Genomic DNA, 17,192 nt, shown 5'->3' with positions numbered 1-17,192 from the left:
ATAGAACCATCATTTTATTGTTTTATTTTAATTGCCTCCCTTTCCCTAAAGCCAAGTAGAGTAGCCCTTATAAGAGTGACTCTCTGGCCAAGTAGGGAAGCTCATATTATGATGCATCCCTCGGGTTAAGTAGAAAAACCTACTTGTGAGTCTCTCTCTAGCTTTATCCCCTTTCTTTTACTTTATTTTTATTTCAGTATTTTTTTTTCTTTATTATTATTTTTTAATTGCGTGGGTTATTTATTTTTAGCTATTTATTTATTTATTTTTAATTACATGGTTTGCGTCTTTAAATTCTTACATGACGAATGGTTAGGACGTTATTTTAGATACATATGTTTAGGACGGTAATTAGAATTAGATCACAACCTTTAATCAGTTCACTTTCGCATTATTAAAAGAAGCAAAAAATAAATAAATAAAGTGGTTGCTCTCCCTATGTTCGACCCGTAGCTACACTGATCCGCACGCTTGCGGTTATATTTTAAAAATCTCAAATAGTAGATAGTCTCGAAGAGACGATGGAGGTGACACTGAACTTAGGCGAATCAACCGATTATCCTGACGTATCCAAAGGGACCATGGAGAATACTTAAGGTGTGAAATTGTGCCTGAACCAAAAGTGGCTTATTTTAGGATTCTTTAATTCCCAACCCCTTGTTCTCACATTCACTAGATTGACAACCAATGATCCATCCGAAGTTAGTCCGCTTAATGATAGGGAGTGGATAGGGTTTTGATGCCCTCAGTCCACTCAATGTCATAAGCGGGAGATTCATACAAATAACTTGTCGAGAATATTCCCATAAGACATTCCATATAATAAAGTTATACTTTCTTTATTCTTTTTCCCACTAGATGTCCTTCCTCTTGATTTTCTTGGGGACTTCTTGGGACTTTACATGATTCTGACAGGATTGCCCTTAAGTCATGTATTTGGAATTTTTTTAAGGAGGGATACCTCTTATCCAAAACCCACTTAGAAAAGCAATTCTTTATGATAGGAATATAATATAGGAAAATTCCTTTTCAAGATTGCAAACAAGTTCTACAGTTAGCTTGTGGCGCTCCTATCTTCTTTATCTATTTTCTATATGATACTGTATATGCAGTGGATACAATAGGACTAACAAGGCTTCCTTGATAGGATCTATATACACAAGGTACATGATCCTTTTGATATACCCATAGGTACGAGATCAAGGGGGTGACTTCCATGCCCATTACTCGTGACTACACACGAGGTAAAGCAACTAGCCACGTGGTGGTGGAACCGTGAGTAATTGTGTGTAAAAGTGTAATGCGGGTATACCATTATCCAATCTTAGAATGTCATAAAGTGCATGGACCTCCCCAAGGGTGTCGGCACAATTACTAATATCCTTGCCGTTTAATAATACCCCACACCCTTGTACTGGAAGCGAGTATCATTTGCTCTAAGAGCACTCTCCATGGCATGTATTGACCTCCCCGAGGGTGTGGGCATGACAGAGACTCCCTCGCCAAATGATGTCATTTAGTGCATGATGGATGATGCATGATGCGGTTAGCAAATACAATTACAAATATGGGATTAACCAAACATGTTCTCAAACAGATGTGGTGGAAAATGTTCTTGCATTTAAAGGTAGCATCTAGTATCAAAAGCTTGACATTTGTCCCCAGTGGAATTGCCACTGTGAGGGTAGCGGCCAGAGGATGCGCATACATTCCTCCCTTGCGAGGGGGAGAAAAAGGATTGCATTGATTCCGTCCTCTCTCCTCTCTTTCTCTTTCATGAGGGGGGTGTGTCATATGTGCTTTGCTTGTGGGCCTCGTACTGCTGTATCATCTCTCAGAGATATGTGGAGGCCTATTTTGTAAGAGTGTAAAATTCATCATTTGAGACGTGGGTTTCATGATGGTCCAATAGGGGATCAGGATCATACATAAGGGTTTGGAGTCCCACCTAGGATTATGGGCCTAAGACCCGAGGGTGGACCCAATTCCTGAGAAAAGGGCCCGATAATTGGTTTGGTCTAGAGATTTGGGGCAAGTGTCAAGTTATAGAATCGAGAAGGTGTTAGACACCCAATCTACCCGGTTCAACCTGTCTTCCTACTATATGCTTAAGAACGAATATTTTCCATAATTATTACTATTCCATATTCATGGCTAAGTTATCACACATATATACACTGACTGAATTTAAATTACTATATACACTAAGACAAGGTCTAAATGAAGTCTATATGATAATAATTTGGTTGAGAAACTGTACTTGAACTTAACCCCTGTTTTGGGTCAAGAGGGGCAGGCCCCTAATTAGTACCGACTCGGACTGTCTTTTCGATTTTCCTGCCTCAGGGGAAGATGGTCTTAATCTCCAACTTCCTTTCTCGAGAGATGTTGACTGTGATAATATTCTCGGACAGAGTTTTGGCGAGGAATGGTTACTTTTGGATTTGGGTTAGGACAGAGCTTCAGCTAGGGAAGGCTATTTCTAGATTTGGATTCGAACAAGGCTTCGGCTAATAAAGGCTATTTCTAGGCTCAGGATGAGGTGACACTCTGGTAGAGCTTCTGCTAGGGATAGCTATGGGAGTGCTAGGCTGAGGTGGCACTCTCGCAGAGCTTCCGCTAGGAATGGCTATTTCTGGAAAGATTCCAAGGGTACTCAGACAGAGCTTTCGCTAGGATCTGCTATTTTTGAAAAGAAATTGATTGACCTAAAAATGGATTGAAGATCCCCAAAGCCCCGAAGAACACTTTGAAGATCTGACCAGAACTCTTGATCTTGACCAAGATCTCTTCGTAGACCCAAACAACCTCAAAGGGGTAAGGATTTCTACTTCTGGTAAAGATCAAGAACACTCAAAGTGAGGATGCTAAGAATATACTATTTCTGGTAAAAAATGGATTGGACTAGAAACTTGGATTGAAGATCTTCAAAGTCCTAAAGAACACTTCGAAGATCCGAACAAGATTTCGGATCTTAATGAAAATCGCTCCAAAGACCTAAAACAACTCAAAGGGGGAGGGATGAGGAGAGAGGGCAGAGCTTCACTTCCTAAAGGGGGAGTTGAGGGGTTGTTGTGTTTTGTAAAATCCAAAGGAGGGGGATGTTTATAGAATTTCCGAGGCAATGGGGAGGAGAGAGAATTTTTAACCAATGGACAAAAAGGGGATTTTTGGATTCAAGTGGGTAAAAAGGGATTTTAACCAATGAGAAAAACGGGGTTCTTAGACTAAAGTGGGTAAAAAGGGTTTTTAACTAATGGGAAAAAAAAAGGTTTTGTGGACTAATGGAAGGAAAGAGAGTTTTTAGAAAAAAGTGGGTGAAGAGAATATCTCTTCACCGTCTCTTCACCCACCGGGCCAGTTGGACACCCGACCATTGATGGCGACACACAAGGTTGGTTGAAGTGCAAGGGGCATGGCTGGCATGGCCACATGGGATGGTAGGCAATGTGCATAGGGTGTGCGGGCAATGTACATAGGGTGTGCGGGCAGTGGTGCACAGCTGGGTACGGGCTAGGCACAAGGGTGTGGGAGTAGTGGCATGGGTGTGCAGGGCAGTATGTGCATAGTGCAAGTAAGGGTGCTGGCAACAGCCAGCTGGGGCACCAGCAGAAACTAGAGGGGGTTGCCAGTAGTAGCCAGTAGGGGCTCTAAAAGCAGCCAGTTGGTGCACGGGCAGTAGCTAGCGTGGGCGCTAGCAGTAGCCAACAGAGGCACCAGCAGCAGTTAGCGGTGTGCGAGCAACAGCCAGTAGGGGCGTTGGCAGTAGCCAACAGACCCACGAGCAGCAGCCAGCGTGGCACGTGCATGTGGGCTAGGCAGCAGCCAATAGGGGCACGTGTATAGGGGCTACACAGTAGCCAGAGCTCGTAGCATGCATGCGGGTTGGCCTGCTGGCCAGTGCACAACGCACGTGTGATCATGGAATTTTCTGATGATGATTACGAGAAATCCAACAATCTGATTTTGATGTGCCATATATTATCGGAATCGTATTTTCGAGCACTATCCATCTATATGGTCATCTTGACCAGATTCCTTCGTATATAAAAATTCAAATTTAGACCCTCTTCTCTCTAACACGGGGGGTATCTAGAGTTTCAGGTAGGGATGAATTTGGGGCATTTGAGTAGGTAGAGAATTTTTCCAGGTTTCCAGTAGGCTTTCCAGTGTGTGCGGCTTATGCACAGAAAAATATAAATTTTTGGGGATGATTGCAGGAGATCCGACGGCCCAATTTTGATGTGTCATATATCATCGAAATCGTATTTCTGAGCACTATGCATCTATGCGGTCATCTTGACCAGATTTTTTCGTATATAAAAAATCAAATTTAGATCCTCTTCTCTCCCGTGTGGGGGTTTTCAGGGTTTTCAAATAGGTGGGGAATGTTTTCGGGTTTTCTTAGTTAATCATCATCTCTATTGATTAGAAGTCAGAAGTTGCATCCAAGATTCACATTTCATCATAACAGGAGGAGGCTAACAAAATTGAGTGTCTACAGAGTGATTGTATTGGAACAGAATTATTGATGAAGAACTTGCTCTCTTGAACTTGAAAGTTCTTGATTCTTGTCACTTGAACCAATTCTAACCTATAATTAGAAAGTTTGAAACCTAGAACTATGGATTGCACTAATTAAATTAACTAAACTATAAACTAAATTAACAAAGTAAACTAACAATTAAAAACTAAATTGCATTATCATTAATCACTTGAATAAAAACTTGAAGAAAAATAAGGAGAGGGAGAAGAGGACAAAAAACTAGGAAAAAAAACTAGAAAATAAACTAAGGGGAATAATCATCCTAGGAGGGGGGAAGGGGGGTTTATAGGGCTTTGGTCTTGCTTCCTTCCTTCTACAAGTCTTCTTTAAGAAAAGAAAGAAAATAAAATAAAATTCAATCTTGGTAAAAATCCTCATTCTCTGAGATATTGTGTCAGGAAAGAGAGAAATTGTTTTCAAAATTGACAGATTTTATTCTTTCCGTGTAATATTAACCAATATCTTGTAATTTTGACTAAATTAGAAAAGAATTTCTATATAGCATTTTCAAGATCGTGTGAGGTGGTAAGGAGAGAGAATAATCTTTAGGATTTTATAAGAGAGAGGATGTGGTACCACTGAGTTGGTTCCTTTGGACAAGTTAGTTCAAGCTTGGACCGGTTCTTGGTCACTTTAAACACTTTTTCTTGTAGACTTGGAAATACAAAAAAAAAAAAAAGAAGAAGTACTATCCAAAGTGGGGCAAAATGTACACTTATTGTGCTCATCAAATTCCCCCATACTTGACTTTTGGTCGTCCTCAAGAAAAACAAATAAAATAAAGAAATGAAAGATAATGCCTAACTCACTTTCGTAGGAATCACGGTTACATTTAGCACGTGCAACAAACCTTTAAACCACTAAGTTACCCTAGTGGATGAGATGTATCTCATGGGTGTTTGCAGTGAATATACACCCAAAATTCAAATTAACTTCAAAAATTACAATTTAAAGCTTCCAATAACTACAAAACAGAAACCCTCTTTTAATTAGAGCACATCAACCGAGGAACCCCCACACTTGAACTTTAATACTCCATCTAGATTTAGGAATAAACATACATCTCAAATAGGGACAACCCTTATGTCTTCTAAGTATAACCTATCCTGAGGCAAACCATATTGTAAGGTAGGGACCATGAACTAGGGTTTTGGAGCGTTGACCAATCATAAACAACAAGGCATAATGGTATCTTTTCTCTTTTCTTTTTTTTTTATTTATTTTTTTTGAGAATTGTTTTTTTTTTGTTCTTTAGTAGAGAACTCATTCTACTCCACTACATTTGGCTTGAATAACATGGTGGAGCAAACACCAGAAACCCAAGTTACTAAGTAGTTTCGCTTTATACATATGCCAACAAAGGCAGTGATGCTAAGTTCTTTTCGAAAGTGTTTTGTCTAGCTCCTAGAAATTCTATACTTATTTTCTACTTTTTTTTTTTTAACCAATTTTCACTTTCTTTGTATATCCATATCATATATTTTTATACCATGCCAAGAATATGGTCAACTACTAACCTAAAAACAAAGACACCAACTAACAAATGGTTCTACACCTTAAGACAAGTATCTCTAAATCATTTAAGGGAGGTCCCACTTCAAGACATATACTCATTACCATCCTCTCAATAGGGATTATAGTATCAAGATGTCATAGAACTCAATTTTCTTTTTTTTGTAGGGTGTGTATAAAGCATAGGAAAACTTTAAAACGTAACCACAAGTTCTAAATCATCAAACCGTCCCCCATACTTAAATTGTGCAATGTTCTCAATGCAGAAAAAGAAAGAAATTACTAAATGGGATCAAATATCATCATAAAGAGGCTCATAGAGAATCATAACCTCTACATCATGCATTGAAGGTAACTCAAGAAATGGCTTCAGACGGTGCCCATTGACTTTAAAAATTTCTCGGGTGGATCGATTCATGACCTCTACGGCACCATGGGGGAATACAGTTTACACAAGATAAGGACCTTCCCACCGAGAACGAAGTTTTTCTGGAAAGATATGCAATCTAGAATTGTACAGCATCACTAGGCATAAAAGATTTCCTAACAAGGTGCCTATCATGAAAAACTTTTTAGTCTTTTCCTTAGAAAGTTTTTCACTATCATAGGCATCATTTCGTAATTCCTCCAACTCAGATAGTTGGAGATCTCTATGAGCTCCTACGGTAGACAAATCAAAATTAAATTTCTTAATCGCCCAAAAGGCATGATGTTCTAACTCAATAGGAAGGTGGCAGGCTTACAATATGGGGATTGACCAAGTATGGTCTTGTAAGTAGTCCTATATGCCCATAAAGCATCTAACAGATGGTTAGACCAATCCTTTTGATTTGGGTTAACTATCTTCTCTAGAATCTGCTTGATCTGTCTGTTGGACACTTCTACCTACCTACTGGGTTGGAGGTCGTATGGGATAGCCAACTTGTGGATAATCCCATACTTCTTCACTAAGGCCTCAAAAGGCTTATTACAAAAGTGCTTTCCTTTACCACTAATGATAGCTCTACTGGTACCAAATTAGAAAAAAATATTTTCCCTTGAGAATTGAATGACCACCTTATAGTTATTGGTCTTACAAGCACGAGCCTCAATCCATTTAGACACATAGTCCACAGCTAACAAAATATATTCATATCTACATGACTTAGGGAAGGGGCCCATAAAATCTATTTCCCAAACATCAAAAACCTCAACCACGAGGATTGGGTTGAGAAGCATCATGTTTCTTCTACTAATTTTTTCTTCTGTCTCTCATTCTTCAACAGAGGGGATGGAGTCTCAGGGATAATTTGATCATCAGGGAGGTAATCAAATTCGTACAGAGAATCAATAGAAGAAAAAGAAGAAGAATGAGAGGAAAAAGGAGAAGATGAAGTAGAGCTTCGAGAAGAGGTTGAACGGCGGGAAAGAGACATACCAGAGAAAAGGCATCAAGTCCAATATCCGATCAGCACAACTTACCGAAAAAACTCAGATAGATAAAAAGACGACTAGTCGAGGCCGATCAGGACCCCCGGGGTTCAAGTTCTCAGAGACAGATCAACCCGAGCCGTTACAGGGTAAAAGACGGCCACTCCTTGGCCTGAAGACCCATCGCTCAAAGGGTTCTTTCTCTGTCACCAGAAAACCAAAACCACGAAGTAACCTGCAATAGGGCGTGGCCTAGATCATTGAAGTGACTAGGCCAATAAAATCCATATTGCAATACCTTGGCCACAGTCTTAGTAGGCCCAAAATAGCCGCCATAAGCCTGATATGGCAAAAGGAAAGAATATAATGATGCTCATGATCAGGGATACATTTCTGGATAATTTGGTCAGGGTATGACTTAAAAAGGTAAGGATCATCCCAAAATAAATACTTAACCTATGAGTGAAAATGATACTTCTCTTAGGAAGACTAATGATTCAGAGTCTTATTTGTAACTAAAAAATTTATAATATCCGCAAACCAAGGTTCTCTAGATGCTGCAAAGAGTTACTCATCAGGAAAATGCTCATTAATTGGAGAATCCACAGTCAAAGAATTAGGTAACTGGGACAAATGGTATGCAATCAAATTTTTGCTACCTTTCTTATCCCTAATTTCTAGGTCAAATTCTTGCAAAAGCAAAGCCCATCTGATGAGACGAGCTTTGGTATCCTTTTTTTGAACAGAGTACCTGATAGCTACATAGTCAGTGTAAATAATTACATGAGAACTTATCAAATATGCACGGAACTTTTCTAATGCAAATACAACAGCTAAAAATTCTTTTTCAGTTGTGGTGTAGTTCAGCTGTGCATCATTGAGAGTTCTACTAGCATAATAGATAACACGAGGAAGCTTATCAACTCTCTACCCTAAGGCTATCCCTATAGCAAAATTAGATGCATTACACATTAATTCAAAGGGCTCAGTCCATAATGGGGGTTGTAGTCAATACCTTCTCTAATTGTTCAAAGCACATGAGGCATTCACTAGAAAATTCGAAGGGTTATTCTTTTGCCAGAAGATTGGTGAGAGGTCTAGCCATATGACTGAAGTTCTTGATGAACCGACGATAGAACCCTGCATGACCCAAGAAGGAATGAACGTACTTAACTGACTTGAAAGGTGGTAAATTAAAAATTAAGTCCACCTTAGTTCTATCAACCTTGGTCCCTTCTTTAGAAATGATATGACCTAACACTATGTCCTGTGTAACCATGAAATGGCATTTCTCCCAATTGAGGACTAAATTAGTCACTTTGCATCATTTGAGTACTAAAGAAAGATGATGCAAATAATTAGAAAATGAGGAGCCATGAATAGAAAAATCATCCAAAAACACTTCTAAAAAGTACTCCATCATATCAGAGAAAATGCTCATCATGCATCTTTGGAATGTGGCAGGGGCATTACAGAGCCCAAAAGGCATACGTCGATAAGCAAAGGTTCCATAAGGGCATGTAAAGGTGGTCTTGTGTTGGTCATCTAAGGCAATGGGAATCTGGTTATAGCCGAAATAACCATCAAGGAAATAATAATAATCATGTCCAGCTAACCACTCTAACATTTGATCAATAAAAGGTAAAGGAAAGTGGTCCTTTTAAGTTGTCACATTTAACTTCCTGTAGTCAATGCACACACACCATCCTGTTTGGACACAGGTAGGGATCAACTCAATTTTAGCATTTTAGACTGCTGTGACCTCTGACTTCTTTGGCACCATGTGTACTGAACTTGCCCACTCGCTATCAGAAATAGGGTAGATGATACCATGATCCAAGCACTTTAGGATCTCTTTTTTTATAGCTTCTTGCATCATAGGATTAGCCATTCTTTGTGGTTCCTTAGAAGGTTTTGAATTCTCCATGAGGTGAATATGATGTTGAACGATTAAGGGGCTAATTTCTTTAAGGTCTGCCATGGTCTAACCTAAGGCTTCCTTGTTTTCTTTTAAAACTTTGATCAACTCTTCCTCTTGACTTGAAGTTAAATCTAAGGCGATAATAACTAGTAAAATTTGATCTTCTCCTAAAAAGGTATACCTTAAGTTAGAGGGTAACTCTTTTAAATCAAGCTTAGGGGACTCAACAATTGAGGGTTTAGGAAGAGAATTTGATAGAAAACCAATGGGCTCCATGGGTGTATAAAGGCTCCAAACCTCAAAGAAGAAATTTTGTATCATCCTCTAATTCTTCCATACATTCTTGGAATTCTGAATTAAAGTCAATGTCAAAAGTTTTAATAATATCATCAGAAAAATCCTCAAGCATATTGACCTTTTTATCAATTGTGAGTTGCTTGCCCAACTATACATGTTGAACTCCATAGTGTGGTTCCCAAAAGATATTCTTAGTAGACCATTCCGACAATTGATTAATGCATTGCTAGTAGCCAGGAATGGTCTTCTAAGAATGATAGAGATCTTATCCCTAGTGGTGAAGGGTTTGGTGTCCAAAACAATAAAATCAACTGGAAAAATAAATTCTCCTACCTTAAGTAGGACTTATTTGACAATCCCTTTTGGAATCTTGACAGAACGGTAGGCCAACTGGAGAGTGGTCCCTGTGGCTTTCAAATCTCCTAATCCAAGTTGCTGATAAACTTGATATGATAAAAGGTTCACACTTGCACTAAGTTCAAGTAGGGTATGATCAATACGAGTGTTGCCAATGACACAAGTGATGGTGGGACACCCAAGATCCTTATACTTGGCTACTATAGGTAATGTGATCATTGAACTGATATTGACTGCCAAGAACGCCTTTTTGAGCACACTTGTAGTGTGTTTGTGAGTGCATAAGTCTTTTGGGACTTTGGCATAAGCTGGGATTTGAGTTATGGCATCCAAAAAAAGGGATATTTACCTCTAACTTCTTGAAGACTTTAAAATTTTTTTCATTGATGTTGTCTTCTTCTTATTCATCAAACGGTTAGGATAGGCGATAAGAGGAATATAAACACTGTCAGAAGTTCTCTCATTAATAGAATCATTTTTGGTGGCTTTCACCAAATCATCCTTAAATTCTTCAGGCCCATCTGGCAAACCTGGAATGGGAGGCACAGTAGTAGCCTCACTAGTTGGAGGGTCAATAGAAAGGTCAAATGGTGGAGAAGGAGTGGCACCATTCCCCGTAGATACTCTCAACCACTTCGTAGGGCATATACTGCATTACACTGGTTGGAGGGCCCTTGGTGTTGTTGATTCTATACAACATTGAGCTAAGGAGCAAGTAGCCCTTGTAGAGTCAACACCTGATGTCTAGGATTTGGCTCTGACTGACTAGGTAATTTTTCTTTCTCCTTCTCATGCATGATTATGATAAGTTGGGTGAGTTGTCTCTCCACATTATTGATGGCTTGTCATGAGAAGGGCTATGCTTTTCTCTAGTTCATTAATTCTTGTCACCTCTCCAGTGGATGTAAACCCCGGGGGTTGTTGATAATGTGCTTGGAGAGGGGGCCTAGTAAAATTTGACTGAGGGCCTAGATTAGGCTGAGGGAAAGAATTAGGTGGTGGTGCAAAATTGGACCTCTGGGGACTAGGCTGCCCTTGGTTATGAAAGTTTGATGGGCCTCCTTGATTCCCTTGGCTCTATAAAAAACTAGGGTGATTTCCTCACCCTGGATTATAAGTGTTGATAAACGAGTTGTTTGGGTAAAGAGCATTAACATTTTTATTGTCCCTAGAATTTTTGGGGCATTCTTCCATTACATGTCCAGGGGAGTGACACCAGTTGCACATAGAGACCTGATTTTAGACTTTGTGGACAGGGGTATGTGCTTTAGGGACAAGGGCTTCTATTCTCTTAATGAAACTATCTAAATGGGCCTCCTTGGATACTATTTCATCAACATAGTACCCTTTATCTCCTATAGTTCTTTCACTTTCCTAAGTAGACTCCCATTCTCTTGTCTTTTCAGCTAAGTCAACCAAAAAGTTTCAAGCTTCATTTTCGTCTGCATAAGCTATGAAGCCTGTAGGACACATAGACTCTAACATCTGCTTGGTGTGGTAGTCTATCCCTTCATAAATTATTTGACAAAGAGGTATTTGTCAATACCATGGTGGGGACACTCTTGGAGAAGGTCTTGGTACCTTTCTGTGAGTCTGGAAAATGACTCTTGAGGTTTTTATCGGAACTGTATGATCTCGCTCTTGAGTTTGTTCATTTTATGCAAAGGAAAATTTTTTCCTAAGAACGCTACCGTAAACTGATCCCAGTGGTAATGGAATTAGTTGGTAGCCCATTTTGCCATCTTTTTCTTCCATCCTTGAGCAAAAAGATAATGCATCTGAGTTTAACAGTATCATCACTGAGCTGTTGTGTCTTAATGAGGACACAAACCTCCTCAAATTCTCTCAGGAACAAATAAACATCCTCGGAGGATAGCCTATGGAAGTTGGGTAACATAGTGATGAATTGAGTTTTAAGCCCATAGTGGTTTCCCATGGTAGCAGGTAATATAATGCAAGAAGGTTGGGCTGCCCTAGTTGGGTAGAATCCATTCTATAAAGTAGGCTTAGGTTGTTCTGTCATTCTTAAGATAAGTACTCTTACTAAACGATTGGTAGAATCATAAATCCACACACTCATGCACTAACCAAATAAGGATCATCCCAGAAAAAGTGCTTAACTTGGGAATGAAACCTATACTTATCTTGGGTGGACCAGTGATCCAGAGTCACACCTAAAACTAAGAAGTTGACAATGTCAGCAAACCAGGGTTCACTGGACATTGCAAATAATTGTTCATCTGGAAAGTTCTCGTTGACTGGAGAATCAACAGTCAAGGAATTGGGAAGCCGGGATAAATGGTCTGCAACTAGGTTTTCAACTCCTTTCTTATCCCTAATTTCTAAATCAAACTCTTGCAAAAGTAAAACCCACCTAATGAGACGGGCTTTGGCATCCTTCTTCTGAACTAGGTATCTGAGGGTAGAATGATCAGTATACACCACCACATGTGAACCAACTAAGTAAGACCAAAACTTTTCTAATGCAAACACAACAGCTAAAGTCTTTGGAAAACTCAAAAGTCTGATCTTTGACAAGTAATGAGGTGAGAGGTCGGGCTAAATGACTAAAATTCTTAATAAACCTTCTGTAGAAGCCTGCATGCCCTAGAAAGGACCGAACATCCTTAACAGATTGAGGATGTGGTAAATTATCAATTAAATCCACTTTGACTCTATCTACCTTAATTCCCTCCTTGGATATTACATGGCCTAAAACAATACCAGATTTAACCATAAAATGGAATTTCTCCCAATTCAAAACCAAATTCTTAGATATGCACCTTTTGAAAACTAGGGAAAGATGATGAAGACATTCAGAATAGGAATTTCCATGAATTGAAAATTCATCCATAAATACTTCTAAGAATTTTTTGACCATGTCAGAAAAGATGCTCATCATGCATCGTTGGAACGTAGCAGGGGCATTGCAAAGCCCAAAGGGCATACGCCTGTAAGCAAATGTTCCATATGGGCATGTAAAAGTGGTCTTATGTTGGTCCTCTAAAGCAATTGGGATTTGGTTATAGCCAGAATATCCATCAAGAAAACAATAGTATTCATGTCCAGCTAACCTCTCTAACATCTGATCAATGAATGGCAATGGGAAGTGGTCCTTCTAGGTTGCCTCATTGAGTTTCCGGTAGTCTATGCACACTCTCCACCCTGATTGGACACGGGTTGGAATTAGTTCATTATTGGCATTGGGAACTACAGTCACCCCAGACTTCTTAGGCACTACGTGAACTGGGCTTACCCATTGGTTGTCAGAAGTAGGATAAATTATTCCATGATCCAAGCACTTTAGGATCTCTTTCTTAATGGCTTCCATCATCACTGGGTTAGCTCTTCTTTGGGGTTCCGTGGATGGTTTGGAATCCTCCATAAGATGTATATGATGTTGCACAATGGAAGGGCTTATACCCTTGATATTAGCCATGGTCCAACCTAGGGTTTCTTTATTATCTTTTAACACTTTAAGTAACTCCTCTTCCCGGCTAGAAGTCAAATTTGAAGAAATTATTACAGGAAGAGTCTAGTCAGGCCCTAGGAAAGCATATCTCAAATTAGATGGCAACTCCTTAAGATCTAGCTTAGGGGGCTCAACTATGGAAGGTTTGGGAATGAAATTGGAAAGGGGTCCTAAGGGCTCCACAAGTGTGTGAAGACTCAAGACTTCAGAAAAGAAATTTTCACTGTCATCATCCAACTCATCCATACACTCTTGGAATTCTGAATCAAAATCAATATCAAAGTTGGTAACTAAATCATCAGAAAAATCCAGAAAATCCTCAAGCATATTGATCTCTTCTTCCATATGTGGTTGCTTGCCAATCCTAAACATGTTAAACTCAACAGTTTGGTTACCAAAAGATAATCTTAGGAAACCATTCCGGCAAGTGATTAATGCATTACTGGTAGCCAAGAATGGTCTTCCTAGAATTATTGGGATCTCATCCTTGGTTGAGAAGGGCTTAGTATCTAACACAATAAAATCAACAGGGAAAATAAATTCCCCCACCTTTAGTAAGACATCCTCAACCATCCCTTTAGGAATCTTAACAGACCTATTTGCCAACTGAAGAGTAGTTCCAGTGGCTTTCAATTCTCCTAATCCTAGTTACTTGTACACATAGTAAGGTAAAAGATTCACACTTGCGCCAAGGTCAAGTAAGGCATGCTCAATATAGGTGTTGCCTATGACACAAGATATGGTAGGGCTCCCTGGATCCTTATACTTGGCTGCTATAGGGTGAGTAATTATGGAACTAATGTTACCTGCCAAGAACGCCTTTTTGGGCACACTAGTGATATGTTTGTGAGTACACAAATCTTTTAGTACCTTTGCATAGGCGGAGATCTGGGATCTGGCATCCAAAAGAGGGATGTTCACTTCTACCTTTTTGAAGACTTCTAAAATTTTATCTATAGAAACAGTCTTCTTTTTGTGTACCAAGCGATTAAGAAATGGGACAGGATGAACATAAGGACTGTTAGGGATTTGCCCCTGTTCAGAAGAATCATTTTTGGTTTCCTCAACCAAATCATCTTTAGTTTCAAAAAAATCTTTAGGTTCAACAGACGAACCTAGAACAAGAGGCACACTTGTGTCCTCAACTGAAGAAGAGTTAACAGGAGTAATAGATGGGGAAGATTTAGAAACACTCTGTTGGTACTCTCTACCACTCCTAAGGGCATAAACAACATTACATTGGTTAGAGGGCCCTTGTTGGGTCTGACCTTGTACTATATTCAGTGGTGCATTAGTTGGTCCTTGTGAACTAACAGGCTGATGATGCCTAGGGTTAGGCTCTGGTTGACTGGGTAAAGTTCCTTTCTCCCTCTCATGCATAATTGAGACAACTTGGGTAAGTTCTCTCGTAAGATTTTGATGGCTTGTCATGAGGAGGGCCATATTTTTTTCCAAGTCACTTATTCTACTTGCCTCTCCAGTATTGGTAAACCCAGGGGGTTGCTGATAAGATGATAGAAGAGGAGCCCTAGGAAAACTCGCCTGAGGTCCTACATTTGACCTAGGAAAAGTATTTTGGGAAAAAGATTGTTGTGCAAAGGGAGGCCTTTGGGGTCCAGGTTGACCTTGATTATAGAAATTGGAAGGTCCTGCTTGGTTGCCCTGATTCCAAGAGAAATTTAGGTGATTTCTCCATCCTGGATTGTATGTGTTACTATATGGATTATTCTGGTATAAGGCATTAACACTATCATTAGAAGTGCCCCCAGAGGTGTTGGGGCATTCTTCTATGACATGTCCAGGGGATTGGCACCAAGCACAAATCTTAACCAAATTGACTGATGGTGGCTCTCTAGGAACAATAGCCTCAATTCTCTTGATTAGGCTATCCAAATGGGCTTCCTTGGCTACTATCCCATCCACAAAATATCATTTTCCTCCTATGGTTCTTTCACTCTCTTGGGTTGATTCCCACTCACGGGTTTTGTCAGCTAAGTCAAGTAAGAATTCCCATGCCTTTCCTTCATCTGTAAAGGATGTGAATCCCTCAGGGCACATAAGACTCTATTATTTGTTTAGTTGGGTAATCAATACCCTCATAAATTATTTGACATAAATGCCATAGGTCTAGGCCATGGTGAGGGCATTCTTGGAGTAGATCCTTGAATCTCTCCATAAGTTTAGAAAATGACTCACTAGGCTTTTGCCTAAACTGAAGGATATCACTTCTAAGCTTATTGGTCTTGTGAGTTGGGAAAAACTTCTTAAGGAAGACAACTGTGAACTGTTCCCATGAGGTTATAGAATTTGTGGGTAACCTATACAACCACTTCTTAGCTTGGTCTTTCAATGCAAAAGTGATAAACCTAAGCTTAACAGCATCATCAGAAAGCTGTTGGATCTTAATTAGAACACATACCTCTTCAAATTCCCTTAGAAATAGGTATGCATCCTCAAAGGTCAACCCATGGAAGTGGGGCAACATAGTGATGTATTGAGATTTGAGTTCAAAATTATTACTCTGGGCTTGTGGTAGAACTATGCAGGAAGGTTGGGTTGTTCTAGCAGGGTAGAACCTATCTTTCAGAGATTTAGGTGAAGGGTTTTGCTTTTGATCTCCCATATTGAAGGGTTTTAAAGAGAGCAAACGTATTGGGTCACTACTTGTTGGATCTCTTCTTTTTAACCGATTCTTAGTATTACGTACCCACTTAACACTCATGCAACAGAAAACTACCTACAACTAAAGTAAGACATGCACAAAAGAATGGATAGCAAAACTTTTTTTTTTTTATGATTTTTTGATTTTTTTTGGCTTTTTGGGAGCTTACCGGCAGGGATCCGGGGTTGCTCAGGTCAATTCCTGAGGTACTGCTACAGGGCAAAACATGTCTTTATCATACTGTGAGGCATGGCGACCTCCACTGATACAACTATTATTGCAAGTTGTTCTTCTCAGGAATTCAATAAAAGAAAAGAAAAAATATAAAACAAAGCAAACAAAGCACTCCGATTTACCAAAAGAAAGTGAAAAATAACATGGAACTGTCTCCCCGGCAACGGCACCAAAAACTTGTTTGAGATTTAAAATGTAACCGCAAGCGTACGGATCAGTGTAGCTACGAGTCGAACACAGAGAGAGCAGCCACTTTATTTTTTATTTCTTTTAATAATGCGAAAGTGAACTGATTAATGGTTGTGATCTAATTCTAATTACCGTCCTAAACATATGTATCTAAAATAACGTCCTAACCATTTGTCATCTAAGAATTTAAAGATGCAAGCCACACAATTAAAATTAAATAAATAAATAACTGAAAATAAACAACCCACGCAATTAAAAAAATAAATAAATAAATAAAGGAAAAAAACTGAAATAAAAATAAAGTAAAAGAAAGGGGATAAAGCTAGAGAGAGACTCACAAGTAGGTTTCTCTACTTAGCCCGAGGGATACATCATAATATGAGCTTCCCTACTTGACCAGAGAGTCACTCTTACAAGGGTTACTCTACTTGGCTTTAGGGAAAGGGAGACAATTAAAATAAAACAAATAAATTGATGGTTCTATGGCTAGGAAGGGCAAAGCCAACACATACACTAGCCATGAACCTTGGGGGAAAGGAATAGCAATAATGTAACGACTGAAAATAAAAATCCTAAATTAAGAAAGAAAGGG

The 17,192-nt window shown here is 39.3% G+C and overlaps 1 non-coding gene across 1 annotated transcript; it reads left to right on the top strand.

Annotated features, from left to right (window-relative positions):
• The first annotated feature begins 15,644 nt into the window (after positions 1-15,644).
• Positions 15,645-15,751, top strand: LOC122066526. The gene has a single exon (XR_006136390.1). It is a non-coding gene; the product is annotated as a small nucleolar RNA R71 (small nucleolar RNA).
• Positions 15,752-17,192: the final 1,441 nt, after the last annotated feature.

This window comes from Macadamia integrifolia, unplaced genomic scaffold (genome assembly GCF_013358625.1).
Source record: "Macadamia integrifolia cultivar HAES 741 unplaced genomic scaffold, SCU_Mint_v3 scaffold2437, whole genome shotgun sequence".
Taxonomy (NCBI): domain Eukaryota; kingdom Viridiplantae; phylum Streptophyta; class Magnoliopsida; order Proteales; family Proteaceae; genus Macadamia; species Macadamia integrifolia.
This window is presented reverse-complemented; position numbering and strand designations above follow the sequence as displayed.